Here is a 14,450-nt window from a genome sequence, read left to right on the forward strand (position 1 = left end):
GTTTATTCTTTATGCTTCATATGTCATCCCGTTTCCTTCCTAATGCTTTCCTCATTTTCAATATCATCTTGTACACATTTTCAATTCAAGCGTGGTACTGGATGCCATCTTTGCAATAAGTCCGCTCGTCACATTCCATCCATGCTGGATATTCCACCGTAAGTGCTATTATTGAAAAGTGCAAGCCTTTGGGGACAACAACGACTCAAGTCGCCAACGCTCTGTTGACTCAATAACTGCAGAGATCCAAACTTCCCCTGGCATTAACGTCGGCACAAAAACTGTGCGCCGGGAGCTTCGTGGAATACGGCTTTCTACGGATTTAGATGAAGATGTCATAAAAGCTCCCGTAGGTCTAATGGTCAGTTATCCCAAAACTTGTGTACATATAGTGTACATATCGTGTGTGTGTGTGTGTGTGTGGAGCTCGCACTGAGAGAGGAAGGGGCGGCAGTCATCAGATTCCTCAGAGAATCTTTCCGGACTGGAGAGCCAGACGGGTCTGACTTCTTTCTGAGGGAGGAGCAGGAGCCAGAGGCGCTTCTGGTGCCGGAGCTGACGATGAGGCCGGCACAGGGGTTTCAGCTGACTGAGAGGGGGGGGTGGCTGAGCCCATGGCTTGAAGCTGTCCGGTGACGTAGTTGACCTGAGCGGTAACTGTGCCGCACACCGCTTCACTGCGCTGGGAAGCTTCTGCCACAGCCCGACGCACCTGTTCAATCTTCTCCTCCTGTTGTCGGAGCCGACGCTCCTGCACTTCGAGGGTAGCGAGCACGGAGTCCTGCTCTGCTGTGTCCATCTTGGCCAGATTGTTCTATCAAGAACACAGAGACTGGCCCACACAAATGCAGGCAGGCAGACAGTAACCAGTGTGATGCTGCCATCCCCAAGCATCTTCAAGCTCCCACGGTATGCGGGCATCACAGCCCTGGAGCCATACCTAGCTCAAGTGAAACTGATAGCAAGTCACAACCAGTGGAGCACCCAAGACACTGATGCCCATGTTGCCCTGGCGCTCGAAGGGAATGCGCTGCAGGTATTGCTCGACCTTATGCCGTCAGAACAGCAGGATTACGAGACACTGGCCGCTGCTTTGGTCAACGGGTCTCTACTGACAGCATGCGAGACCGACTGGCCCGCCGGCGCCGCCAAGAGGGCGGGACCCTGGGAACCTATGCAGCAGACGTGCACTTCTTTGCACATCGTGGCTACCCCACCTTTGATCCAGCAGCTCGTGACGAGTTAGCCCTGAGTGCCTTCATCCAGGGGCTCACCCCAGAGAGGTTGAAGGAGCACCTCCGCATCACGGCACCTACAGCCTTCAAGACTGCATTGGAAGAGGCAGAGTGGGTGGAGGCTGTGATGGCCCCACACAACCAACCAAGACCCCGAGTGCGTCAGGCTGAGGTCCACGCAGATGAAGGAGACGTCGAAAGAGGGGTCGTCTGCCAGGCTTGTCCGTCACCACGCCGAAAGCAACCAGGCCGATGCCAACCACCCTTCAGACCCTGGTCGCCTCGTGATCCATGCTACCGCTGTGGAGAAGCGAGGCACAAGGCCCGTGACTGCCCTGCCCCTGCACCACGACGCCGTAGCACTCCCCAGTCGGAAAACTAGAATGGGGTGGCACCGCGGGGAGACTGCTACCCAGCCGACCGACCATATCCCCCATTAAGAACTCTTCCCAGATCGGCAGAGTGGGCCACGCACACGGTCTCTCTCTTTGTTGCTCCATTGGTGGACACCGCTGCTGGGCCCTTGTGGACACAGGGTCCACCATCTCCATTGTGCGTCCAGGGGTGCTGCCAGAGACAGAGTGGAGGCCCACCACCCGTAAAATCAGAACTGTGACTGGGGAACTAACCAGCATGCTGGGGAAGAGAGCACTGCAGGTGCGGGCAGGGAAAGTTGCAGCCACCCACGAGTTTTGGTTGGCTGAAATACAAGACCCTCGCATCATCGGGCTGGATTTGCTGACTCGCCGGGGGGCTCTGGTCGATGTGTCGAGTAATGCCATTCACCTTGGCACAGAGACCCTGGCCCTCCGGCGCCGTCCAGAGAGGAAGGTGGGACGTATCCACATCCAGCCAACTCCACCTGTCACCATGCCGCCGCCGCCCCCATCTCCACTGCCAACCGAGGGGATGACGACACTGCCTAGCCCACCAACAATGACGACGACCCTCATCGAGGCTACCGTTCCTCAGACACCCTCGCCGGACACTGTTGCCGCCATCCAGAAGCTGTATCAGCGGAGCAGTGAAGGGCTGGACCCTCAGCAGAGTCAACAGCTGAAAGACCTGCTCCAACAGTTCGCTGAGATTTTCGCTGCACGCGAAGAGGAGTGCACCCAGACCAACCTGGTGCAGCACACAATCGACACTGGTACAACCCCACCCATTAGACTGCGACCCTACCGATTAGCGCTTGCCAAGCGTGAAGCTGCAGAGCGGATGATTCTAGAGATGGCTGCGGCCGGGGTGATAGAGCCATCCAATAGCCCTTGGGCCGCCCCTGCCATCCTGGTCAAAAAGAAAGATGACACCTGGAGGTTCTGTGTGGACTTTCATCGGCTGAACAATGCAACTCGCAAGGACTCCTACCCCTTGCCCCGCAATGACGACGCTCTGGACCACATCGCAGGTTCACAGTGGTTCAGCTCACTTGACCTACGGAGCGGTTACTGGCAGGTGGAGCTGGCACCAGAAGCCAGACCCAAGACGGCCTTCACCATCGGTCAGGGACTCTGGCAGTTTCGTGTGATGCCCTTTGGTCTCTGCAATGACCCCGCCACGTTCGAGAGACTAACGGAGAGGGTGCTGGCTCACATTCCCCGCAACCGGTGCGTGGTTTACCTTGATGGCCTTCTGGTTCATGCCGCTGACTTCGAGCTTGCCCTAGAGAACCTCCGTCAGGTCTTCCCAGCCATTGGGGGGGCGGGCCTGCGCCTGCACCCCAAGAAATGCCACCTCCTTCGACGTGAGACCAAGTTTTTGGGCCATGTGGTGGGGGCAGAGGGCGTGGCCCCTGATCCTACTAAGGTGGAGGCGGTCGAGAAATGGCCAGTTCCGCGAAACGTCAGCGAGGTGCGCAGCTTCACGGGGCTCATCTCCTACTACCGACGTTTTGTCCGCAACTTTTCCTCCGTTGCCAGTCCCCTACACCGTCTCACCGAGAAGGGACGGGAGTTCCACTGGGACGACAACTGTGCAGCCGCCTTTGCCCGGCTCCGCACCGCCTTGATCACTGCACCCATCCTGGCCCTTCCTGATCCTAAGTGCCGCTTCATCGTGGACACAGACGCCAGCAATGTGGGGCTGGGGGCCGTCCTGTCTCAGGAAGTTGCTGGGGGAGAGAGAGTGGTGGCTTACTACAGTCGTGTCTTGAGCTGCCCTGAACACAATTACTGCATTACACGACGCGAGCTCCTGGCGGTGGTCGCGGCGTTCAATCATTTTCGCCCCTATCTCTATGGCCAGACCTTTCTCCTGCGGACGGATCATGCGGCCCTGATCTGGCTGCTCAGCTTTAAGGAGCCCGAAGGCCAGGTGGCTACGTGGATTGAGGAGCTGCAGAGCTACGACTTTGAGACCCAGCACCGAGCCGGGCGCCTGCACAGCAATGCAGATGCCCTCTCCCGTCGTCCCCGCAAGGATTGTAGACATTGTGAGCGCCAAGAGGAGCGAGACAGAGCAATCCTCCAAGTATCCACCACGCGGCAGGTTGAGCCAGAGGAGGCGTGGCTGATGGCAATGGACAAGCAGGAGTGGCAAACAGCGCAGGATAGTGATCCCACCCTGGCCAGGGTGGGACAGTGGGTCGACGCCAAGGCACACCCCCACTGGCAAGCTGTCTCTGCCATGTCGGTGGAGACCAAGGCCTACTTTTCCCAGTGGGCCACCTTGGCCCGGCGTGATGGACCGTTGTACTGAGTCTGGCAAGCGCCGGGCCGGGGAAGAAGTGTGTGGCAGTTACTGGTGCCCAAGGACTGGCGCCAACGAGTGCTACGGGCAGCCCACGGCTCGGTGGGGGCAGGTCACTATGGGGTGGCAAAGACGCTGAACAAACTGCGCCAACGGTTCCACTGGGCCGGATGCAGGCATTACACTGAACTTTTTGTGCACTGTTGTGATGCCTGCACTGCCAAGAAAGGACCAACCAGACGCTCCCATGCCCCTCTACAACAAGATCAGGTGGGGGCCCCCCATGGAACGGGTCGGTGTGGACTTTCTTGGCCCATTTCCCACCACAGACAACGGAAACCGGTACGTCCTTGTGGCCATGGACTACTTTACCAAATGGTCTGAGGCGTATGCGGTCCCAGACCAGAGCGCTGCCACTACAGCCGAGCGGCTGGTGTGTGAGATGTTCTGTCGGTTCGGTGCGCCCGAAGAAATACACAGCGATCAGGGGCGGAACTTCGAAGCACAGGTATTCGCTGAGGTGTGTCAACGCATGGGGGTGAAGAAGACCAGGACCACGCCCCTCCACCCCCAGAGCGACGGACTGGTGGAGAGGTTCAATCGAACGCTCACAACACAACTCGCTATTGTCACCTCACGGCACCAGCGAGACTGGGACTGTCATCTACCCCTGGTCCTGTGGGCGTACCGGTCGGCGGTACAAGAAAGTACCGGGTGTACACCGGCCGCGCTCATGTTCGGGAGAGAACTGCGGACCCCTGTGGACTTAGCCTTTGGCACGCCCCCGGGTACTGACCTTCCCAAGATACCCGGTTTCGAGTACCTGCGGGACCTCCAACAACGTCTGGCCGAGGCCCAAGTGTTTGCTCGGCAGCATCAGGAACAGGCAGGTGCAAAAAAAAAAGCGGGCATATGACACTCGTTGTCAGGGCCGCTCCTTCACCCCAGGAGCAAAGGTGTGGGTCTTCAACCCAATCCGGAAGAGAGGAGTCTCCCCCAAGCTCGCCAGCCAGTGGGTGGGGCCCTGTGAGGTGTTGGAGCAGCTTTCAGATGTTGTGTACCGGGTGAAACTGTGTGTCCGGGGGCGGGTGGTAGTTCTGCACCGGGACTGTTTGGCACCTTACCGCCCCTTGGCTGAAGAACCTGTAGATCAGTTTAGCCCATCCGGGACGGTCCCTCCTACACCCACAGGCCCTACCAACCGGACAGACAGTGGGGAACAGGGACCCGTGACCCCGCGGCGGCGGAGACGGCTTCCCCTTCGCTATAGGGACTTTGTTGTCGGCTGAGGACAGGCGACACGCTGGAGGGGGTAATGTAGCGAAGTTGCTACCCCGTCAGAATTGTGCCAATTGTCCTGGTTTACCCATCAGGCACTGCGTGCAGATTGTCAGTTGTTATTAAATGTTTTGTAAGTGTTTTATGTGGTTTTATGTGTTTATGTGATTACTATGTGTTGTGGTGTAATTGTAGTTGTCATTCTGTTGTGTTGTGTAACCTTGGAACTGAAACCCTGAACAACTTTGTTGTTCGAGTAGATGACCCCCATGTATTGTAACACATTTCTGTAAGTTCTTGTTTCTGTGTGAGTTCAATAAAGGGGCTGCAAAGTTACCTTTGTCGTTGCTTCTACGTTCGCCACAATATTCTTACCTTAAAAGGGAAGGGGGTGTAGTATCCCACCTTTGACAATTAAAGCATTTACCAGTGTTGGAGCCCATCGGTAAGGGGCCGCTATATATATACGTGTGTGTGTGTGTGTGTGTGTGTGTGTGTATAGATATATTACACACACACACACACACACACACACACATATATATATATACTACTTTCGGCTCCTCCCGTTAGGGGTCGCCACAGCGGATCATCCGTTTCCATTTCTTCTTGTCTTCTGCGTCTTCCTCTGTCACATCAGCCACCTGCATGTCCTCCCTCACCACGTCCATAAACCTCCTCTGTGGCCTTCCTCTTTTCCTCTTTCCTGGCAGCTTCCTATTCAGCATCGTTCTCCCAATATACCCAGCATCTCTCCTTCACACACATCCATCGCTTTTACAGTACTTGCTGTACCAGCGGCGTACTTGCTGTACCAGGGGCGTACTTGCTGTACTAGTAGCTCTGTTCACAACATCGTCCTCTCTAGCTTAGGTGCTCAAAAGATATCTTTGGGCTCAATGTCATCCCGTTTATTCTTTATGCTTCATATGTCATCACCTTTCCTTCCTAATGCTTTCCTCATTTTCAATATCATCTTGTACACATTTTCAATTCAAGCGTGGTACTGGATGCCATCTTTGCAATGAGTCCGCTCGTCACATTTCATCCCTGCTGGATATTCCACCGTCAACCAACTGTAAGTGCTATTATTGAAAAGTGCAAGCCTTTAAGGACAACAGCAACTCAAGTCGCCAACGCTCTGTTGACTCTGCAGGGATCCAAACTTCCCCTGGCATTAACATCGGCACAAAAACTGTGCGCCGGGAGCTTCGTGGAATATGGCTTTCTATGGATTTAGACTAAGATGTCATTACAGCTCCCGTAGGTGTAATGGTCAGTTATCCCAAAACTTTTATACATATAGTGTACATATTGTGTGTGCGTGGAGCTCGCACTGAGAGAGGAAGGGGCGGCAGTCATCGGATTCCCCAGAGAATCTTTCCGGACTGGAGAGCCTGACGGGTCTGACTTCTGAGGGAGGAGCAGGAGCCAGAGGCGGTTCTGGTGCCGGAGCTGACGATGAGGCCGGCGCAGGGGTTTCAGCTGACTGAGAGGGGTGAGTGGCTGAGCCCATGGCTTGAAGCTGTCCGATGACGTAGTTGACTTGAGCGGTAACTGTGCCGCACACCGCTTCACTGCGCTGGGAAGCTTCTGCCACAGCCAGACGCACCTGTTCAATCTTCTCCTCCTGTTGTCGGAGCCGACGCTCCTGCACTTCGAGGGTAGCGAGCACGGAGTCCTGCTCTGCTGTGTCCATCTTGGCCAGATTGTTCTATCAAGAACACAGAGACTGGCCGACACAAATGCAGGCAGGCAGACAGTAACCAGTTCTCAGGGTCTATAATTCGGTCCAAGGGTCAAAATCCAGAAAGGCAATCAGACAGGCAGCGGTACAAAATCGGCAGGCACAAGGCTTCAAGAACCAGGCGGACTAACAAACAGGCGACGGTACCAAAACAGGAGACTGAGACTCGGAAACCAGGAACGAAACAGTCAGACACGGGGATACTCTCTAACATGAAATGCTGGAATGCTGCTCTAGGAGACAAGACAATCTGGCACTGACACACAGGGGAGCACTGGTTAAATACACACAGGAGGGAAGGGATAGCGAGGCACAGGTGAAACACATAAGGGCCGGGACAGGTAATCACACGGGGAACAGGACGTGAACACAGAGACAAGACTATCAAAATATAACGGGAAACTGACACACGACAGACCCTGACAGGTCTTTGTTCCAACCAAGCAGTTACACACCTCATTCTATTAGTCAACCAATAATCTTTGCTAAGGACCTTGATTTGTAGACTCAGGTGTGTAACTGTAACGGGGGCAGTCCTATGGTGTTCTATGCTGCTGGTTACATAACTCATTGGTTGGAACAAAGACCTGCAACCACACCGGACCTTTCTGGACCATGTTGCCTATCCTTGATGCATACAAATTGACAGATAGCGAACAGGCTTCAAGAGAAAGTCGGAGGCTGTAGTGAAGTTGAATGCTCTTTACTGTTGTCGTCATCCCCATGAAAGAATACATTTGTAAAAGTGAAATGACACAGAAGATGAGACCAGTTACTGTATGCTATATAACTCATATTATACAGCCACAGACATAAAACAGGCTACAGTGTTCACATAGTCCATTAAAGTGACATGGAAATAGCTACACATAACTTGTAAATATCTTGCAAATAATGTACACTACCTTCACCAGCTTCAAAACAAACAACACTGGCATATTTGCTGCCGGAAATCACGATCAGGGAAAAGAGGCAAACAAAGGAGACTACTGTTTAGTGTAGAAGATTGAACTCTGAACTTGATGAACTTTAACATGTTTAAAAAAACGTGCTTTAAGATTACTTATCTGTTTTACTCTAATCCTTTATGAAGCTGGTGAAACTTATATGATTGTTGACACTGTTGTTGATTGTATTCTTACCTTAAAAGGGAAGGGGGTGTAGTATCCCACCTTTGACAATTAAGGCATTTACCAGTGTTGGAGCCCATCGGTAAGGGGCCGCTATATACATATATATATATGTGTGTGTGTGTGTGTGTGTGTGTGTGTGTGTATATGTATATAGTATATGTATACACACACACACACATATATATATATATACTACTACTTTCGGCTCCTCCCGTTAGGGGTCGCCACAGCGGATCATCCGTTTCCATTTCTTCTTGTCTTCTGTGTCTTCTTCTGTCACACCAGCCACCTGCATGTCCTCCCTCACCACGTCCATAAACCTCCTCTTTGGCCTTCCTCTTTTCCTCTTCCCTGGCAGCTTCCTATTCAGCATCCTTCTCCCAATATACCCAGCATCTCTCCTCCACACATGTCCAAGCCATCTCAATCTTGCCTCTCTTGCTTTGTCTCCAAACCGTCCAACTTGAGCTGTCCCTCTAATATAATCGTTCCTAATCCTGTCCTTCTTCGTCACGCCCAGTGAAAATCTTGGCATCTTCAACTCTGCCACCTCCAGCTCTGCCTCCTGCTGTCTTTTCGTCAGTGCCACTGTCTCCAAACCATATAACGTATCTGGTCTCGCAACCATCCTGTTAACCTTCCCTTTAATGCTTGCTGGTACCCTTATGTCGCAAATCACTCCTGACGCTCTTCTCCACCCACTCCACCCTGCCTGCCTGCACTCTCTTCTTCACCTCTCTCCTGTACTCCCCGTTACTTTGGACAGTTGACCCCAAGTATTTAAACTCATATGCCTTTGTCACCTCCACTCCTTGCATCCTGTCCATTCCACTGTCCTCCCTCTCATTCACGCATAGGTATTCCGTCTTCCTCCTACTGACTTTCATTCCTCTTCTCTCCAGTGCATACCTCCACCTCTCCCGGCTCTCCTCAACCTGCACCCTACTCTCGCTACAGATCACAATGTCATCCGCGAACATCATCGTCCATGGAGACTCCTGCCTGATCTCGTCCGTCAACCTGTCCATCACCATTGCAAACAAGAAAGGACTCAGAGCCGATCCTTGATGTAATCCCACCTCCACCTTGAACCCATCTGTCATTCCAACCTTGCACACTTCACCATTGTCACACTTTCCTCATACATATCCTGTCCCACTCCTACATACTTCTCTGCAACTCCCGACTTCCTCATACAATACCACACCTCCTCTCTTGGCACCCTGTCGTATGCTTTCTCTAAATCTACAAAGACACAATGCAACTCCTTCTGGCAGTCTCTATACTTCTCCATCAACATTGTCAAAGCACACATCGCGTCTGTGGTGCTCTTTCGTGGCATGAAACCATACTGCTGCTCTCTAATCATCACCTCTCCTCCTCTCAACCTAGCTTCGATTACTCTTTCCCAAATCTTCATGCTGTGGCTGATCAACTTTATACCTCTGTAGTTGCTACAGTTCTGCACATCGCCCTGGTTCTTGAAAATCGGCACTGGTATGCTTCTTCTCCACCCCTCAGGCATCCTCTCACTTTTCAAGATTGACTTAAACAATCTAGTTAAAAACCCCACTGCCATCTCTCCTAAACATCTCCATGCCTCCACAGGTATGTCATCAGGACCAACTGCCTTGCCACTCTTCATCCTCTTCATAGCTGCCCTCACTTCCTCCTTGCTAATCCACTGAACTTGCTGATTCACTATCCCTACATCATCCAACCTTCTCTACACAACCTTCTATACATATACTATATGTATACTTGCCTCGAGGAAGAGCGTTGTTCCGTTGCTAGAGAGTTGTAGCCGTGTACACGTGGACGTCTGCAAGATAAGACAATGTTACATTAAAGACCAGTGAAGTCTGTCCGAGTGCCGAGTCTTCGTCCGTACCGCACGCATAACATTTATTTGTTTATCTATTTATTTATTCATTACTACTTTCGCTAACATCACCGTCCGCTTCGACCACACGTGTGGAACGGATGGCAGATTTGTTTTCCACTTGTTAGCGCCACGCCGTCACATTTCCCACTGCACATTGGGTGAAATACTGTGAATGTAAGGAAGCTATGGCGACAGCCATCAAATGTGGCGCAGGCTTTGTTGATAGGATGTATAAACGTGTCTTAAAGGGTTTACCACCTAACACGCTTCCTTTATGTGCTGTTTGCCAGTGTCATGTTAAGGCAGAAAAGAATAACAACATGTTTCCAAGCTGTTGACATTTGTTTGCTATACATTTCGAGTTATTAGCGACACAATTTACTACTTAGTCAAGTCAAAACAACAAGGGGAAACAAAGTCAACTTTGCATAGCCAAACTTGAATGTCCCCCACATTTCCAAAGGGACGGAGCCAGCAGAGGGCGGTGGGTTTGTCCGTCATCACAAATTCAGTTTCAACACGTTTTGGGGAATTAAATTGGGGTACTTAATTCCCTCCTTCTGCCCATTTCAAATATGCATTTCATGCTGGCACGTATCAGTGATGCCGACCGCAACGCTGCACCTTTAAAAGGACCCTTTTAAGTGTATGTCAAGTTCACCTACTGACCGTGAACAGGAGTTCAACACTCAAGTGTGCACATTGTTGTACTAGAACACTTCACTGAACAGCAAGCAGCGCGTCATCAGTGTGACAGAAAGACTTTCACAAGTCAAGTCGTCATTTTTACCCCCAAACTAAAGCAGACGCACCACAGGCTTGAATCTGCGTCACGACAACACGAACGCCCGAATCCACTTTGTTTTAATGCTCTGAAACAACGAACATTATTACCATCACTTTCTGCTCGAGCTGTGGACTGCTTTGGACCCCTGCACTAGCAAATAAGTGTACACACACACACACACACACACACACACACACACACACACACACACACACACACACACACACACACTTAGACCTTTCACAAACAGGCATTTTCACTAGTTTCATCCCAAATTGTACCCGGTGCACACTTGTTTTAACGGTGCAGTCAAAATCTTGAACATGCATGCGGCTGGCTGGCTGACAGACTGGCTGGCTGGCTGACAGACTGGCTGGCTGAAAGGCTGGCTGGCTGGCTAGCTTCACCAGTGTGAATCGATGAATCTTACCATCCTCAGTGGCCAGAGACAGAAAGAGCAAAAATATTTCTTGCTACCAAAGGAGGGGGCAAAATTGCAAAATGTGGGACTGGGACTGTCATCTTCAAGAACACAGTCTTCGCACAAGATCAACTGTCTGAATATAGAGCTCCTGATCACACCAGGTCGATGTCATGAGATTTATTAATCCCTGAAGGGCAGCGAGGTTCACTTCTGACAGGGGGCAAGGGATCTCGGACACCACCACCAACCACTCCATCCTCGGGATCGGCATCAGTGCAGTCATCCCGGAAAATATACTCCATTGGCTGAAAGACAGTAAGGGTACAGTAAGTCAGACCAATGCCAACTGCTCAGATAGACACATCTAGGCAGGCACAAACCAAGACCAGCCCTCACCATGCTCTCCCATACTTTTTTTTTACTTTGTTTTTGTCTTCTTCTTCACTATTATTTCGATATTGTCACTCTAATGCGGGCCTGATGACACACAGGTGCACTTGCTCCGCTTAAACTGCATCACAGTCATCATCGTTTTGACAGACTGCCGAAGAGGAACATTTGGATTTTATCTTAGTTACTTTTGAAAGTGCACAATATCGTTTCACTTTGTTTGTTTGTTTGTTTGTTTATTTGTTTTTTCCTCTAAAGTCTACTACTACTACTTTCGGCTGCTCCCGTTGGGGGTCGGCACAGCGGATCATTCGTTTCCATTTCTTCCTGTCTTCTGCATCTTCCTCTATCACACCAGCCACCTGCATGTCCTCCCTCACCACATCCATAAACCTCCTCTTTGGCCTTCCTCTTCTCCTCTTCCCTGACAGCTCCATATTCAGCATCCTTCTCCACACATGCCCAAGCCATCTCAATCTTGCCTCTCTTGCTTTGTCTCCAAACCGTCCAACTTGAGCGGTCCCTCTAATATAATCGTGCCTAATCCTGTGCTTCTTCGTCACTCCCAGTGAAAACCTTAGCGTCTTCAACTCTGCCACCTCCAGCTCCGCCTCCTGCTGTCTTTTCGTCAGTGCCACTGTCTCCAAACCATACAACATAGCTGGTCTCACAACCATCTTGTAAACCTTCCCTTTAACTCCTGCTGGCACCCTTCTGTCGCAAATCACTCCTGACACTCTTCTCCGCCCTACCTGCACTCTCTTCGTCACCTCTCTCCTGCACTCCCCGTTACTTTGGACTGTTGACCCCAAGTATTTAAAGTCATATGCCTTCGTCACCTCCACTCCTGACCATTCCACTGTCTTCCCTCTCTTTCACACACAGGTATTCCGTCTTGCTCCTACTGACTTTCATTCCTCTTCTCTCCAGTGCATACCTCCACATCTCCAGGCTCTCCTCCACCTGCACCCTACTCTCGCTACAGATCACAATGTCATCCGCGAACATCATCGTCCATAGAGACTCCTGCCTGATCTCATCCGTCAACCTGTCCATCACCATTGCAAACAAGAAGGGGCTCAGAGCCGATCCTTGATGTAATCCCACCTCCACCTTGAACCCATCTGTCACCTCGCCACTCTCACACTTCCACGTGCATATCCTGCACCACTCCTACATACTTCTCGGCAACTCCCGGCTTCCTCATACAATACCACATCTCCTCTCTCGGCACCCTGGCTTATGCGTTCTCTAAATCTACAAAGACACAATGTAGCTCCTTCTGGCCTTCTCTATACTTCTCCATCAACATTCTCAAAGCAAACATCGCATCTGTGGTGCTCTTTCGTGGCATGAAACCATACTGCCGCTCGCTAATCGTCACCTCTCCTCCTCTTAACCTAGCTTCGATTACTCTTTCCCAAATCTTCATGCTGTGGCTGATCAACTTTATACCTCTGTAGTTGCTACAGTTCTGCACATCGCCCTGGTTCTTGAAAATCGGTACCGGTATGCTTCTTCTCCACTCCTCAGGCATCCTCTCCCTTTCCAAGTTTGAGTTAAACAATCTAGTTAAAAACCCCACTGCCATCTCTCCTAAACATCTCCATGCCTCCACAGGTATGTCATCAGGACCAACTGCCTTGCCACTCTTCATCCTCTTCATAGCTGCCCTCACGTCCTCCTTGCTAATCCACTGCACTTCCTGATTCACTATCCCCAAATCATCCAACCTGCTCTCTCTCTCTCATTTTCTTCATTCATCAGCCCCCCAATGTACTCCTTCCACCTTCTCAGCACACTCTCTTCGCTCGTCAGCACATTTCCATCTCTATCCTTCATCACCCTAAGCTGCTGCACATCCTTTGCAGCTCGGTCCGTCTGTCTAGCCAATCGGTACAAGTCCTTTTCTCCTTCCTTAGTGTCTAACCTGTCATACAACTCACCATACGCCTTTTGCCTTTGCCACCTCTCTTAGCTTTAAGTTGTGTCTCCTTGTACTCCTGTCTACTTTCTTCATCTCTCTGACTATCCCATTTCTTCTTTGCCAACCTCTTCTTCTGTATACTTTGCTGTACTTCCTCACTCCACCACCAAGTCTCCTTTTCTTCCTTCCTCTGTCCTGCCGACACACCAAGTACCTTCCTAGCTGTCTCCCTCACTATTTCTGCAGTGGTTGCCCAGCCGTCCGGCAACTCTCCACTATCCACCCAGTGCCTGTCTTAACCCCTGCCTGAACTCCACACAACAGTTTTCCTTCTTCAACTTCCACCATTTGATCTTCGGCTCTGCCTTCACTCGCTTCCTCTTCTTGCTCCTCTAAAGTCAAGTTTTATTTTTATTTCAGTGAACTGAAACGTTTTTTTTTGTTTTTTTTCTTCTCTTTTCACAAATGGTTTTAGTTCAGTTTTACTGAACTACAATAACCTTGAGCTGGATCATGATCTGCTATTATAGACCATACTATACTGGTCTACCTGGGACTGCATCGTAGGTGAGGTCTGTTTGGGTCCTGCTCAGGTCCCACAGTGTCTATAGAGAGAAGAAGATGACAGTTAAGATACAAATGGGGCACTTCCATCAGCCTCCACTGATTCCCAGGGCAAATTCGCATGCTTTTTAATAAAAGCTATCGCCGCATGCTACCCCAAAAATGAAAACGCGCACGCAGAGCAACAGCCTACTTAGCAAGTTGGCTAACGTTGATTAGGTAAAAGCTAACTTACACAGCGACGCTCAGCTTTACTTGTAACTTAACACAACAAAACAACAAAACGTCTAGTGCAGCAGCACGTCTAGTACTGTTACCTCTCCAGCGTCGCGGCTCCGAACCGTAGTTGGAAGCCTCTGGTGGGTGTCTCGCTAGTCTATTTAGCTTAGCCT

Source organism: Lampris incognitus, unplaced genomic scaffold, assembly GCF_029633865.1.
Source record: "Lampris incognitus isolate fLamInc1 unplaced genomic scaffold, fLamInc1.hap2 scaffold_48, whole genome shotgun sequence".
In the NCBI taxonomy this organism is placed as follows: domain Eukaryota; kingdom Metazoa; phylum Chordata; class Actinopteri; order Lampriformes; family Lampridae; genus Lampris; species Lampris incognitus.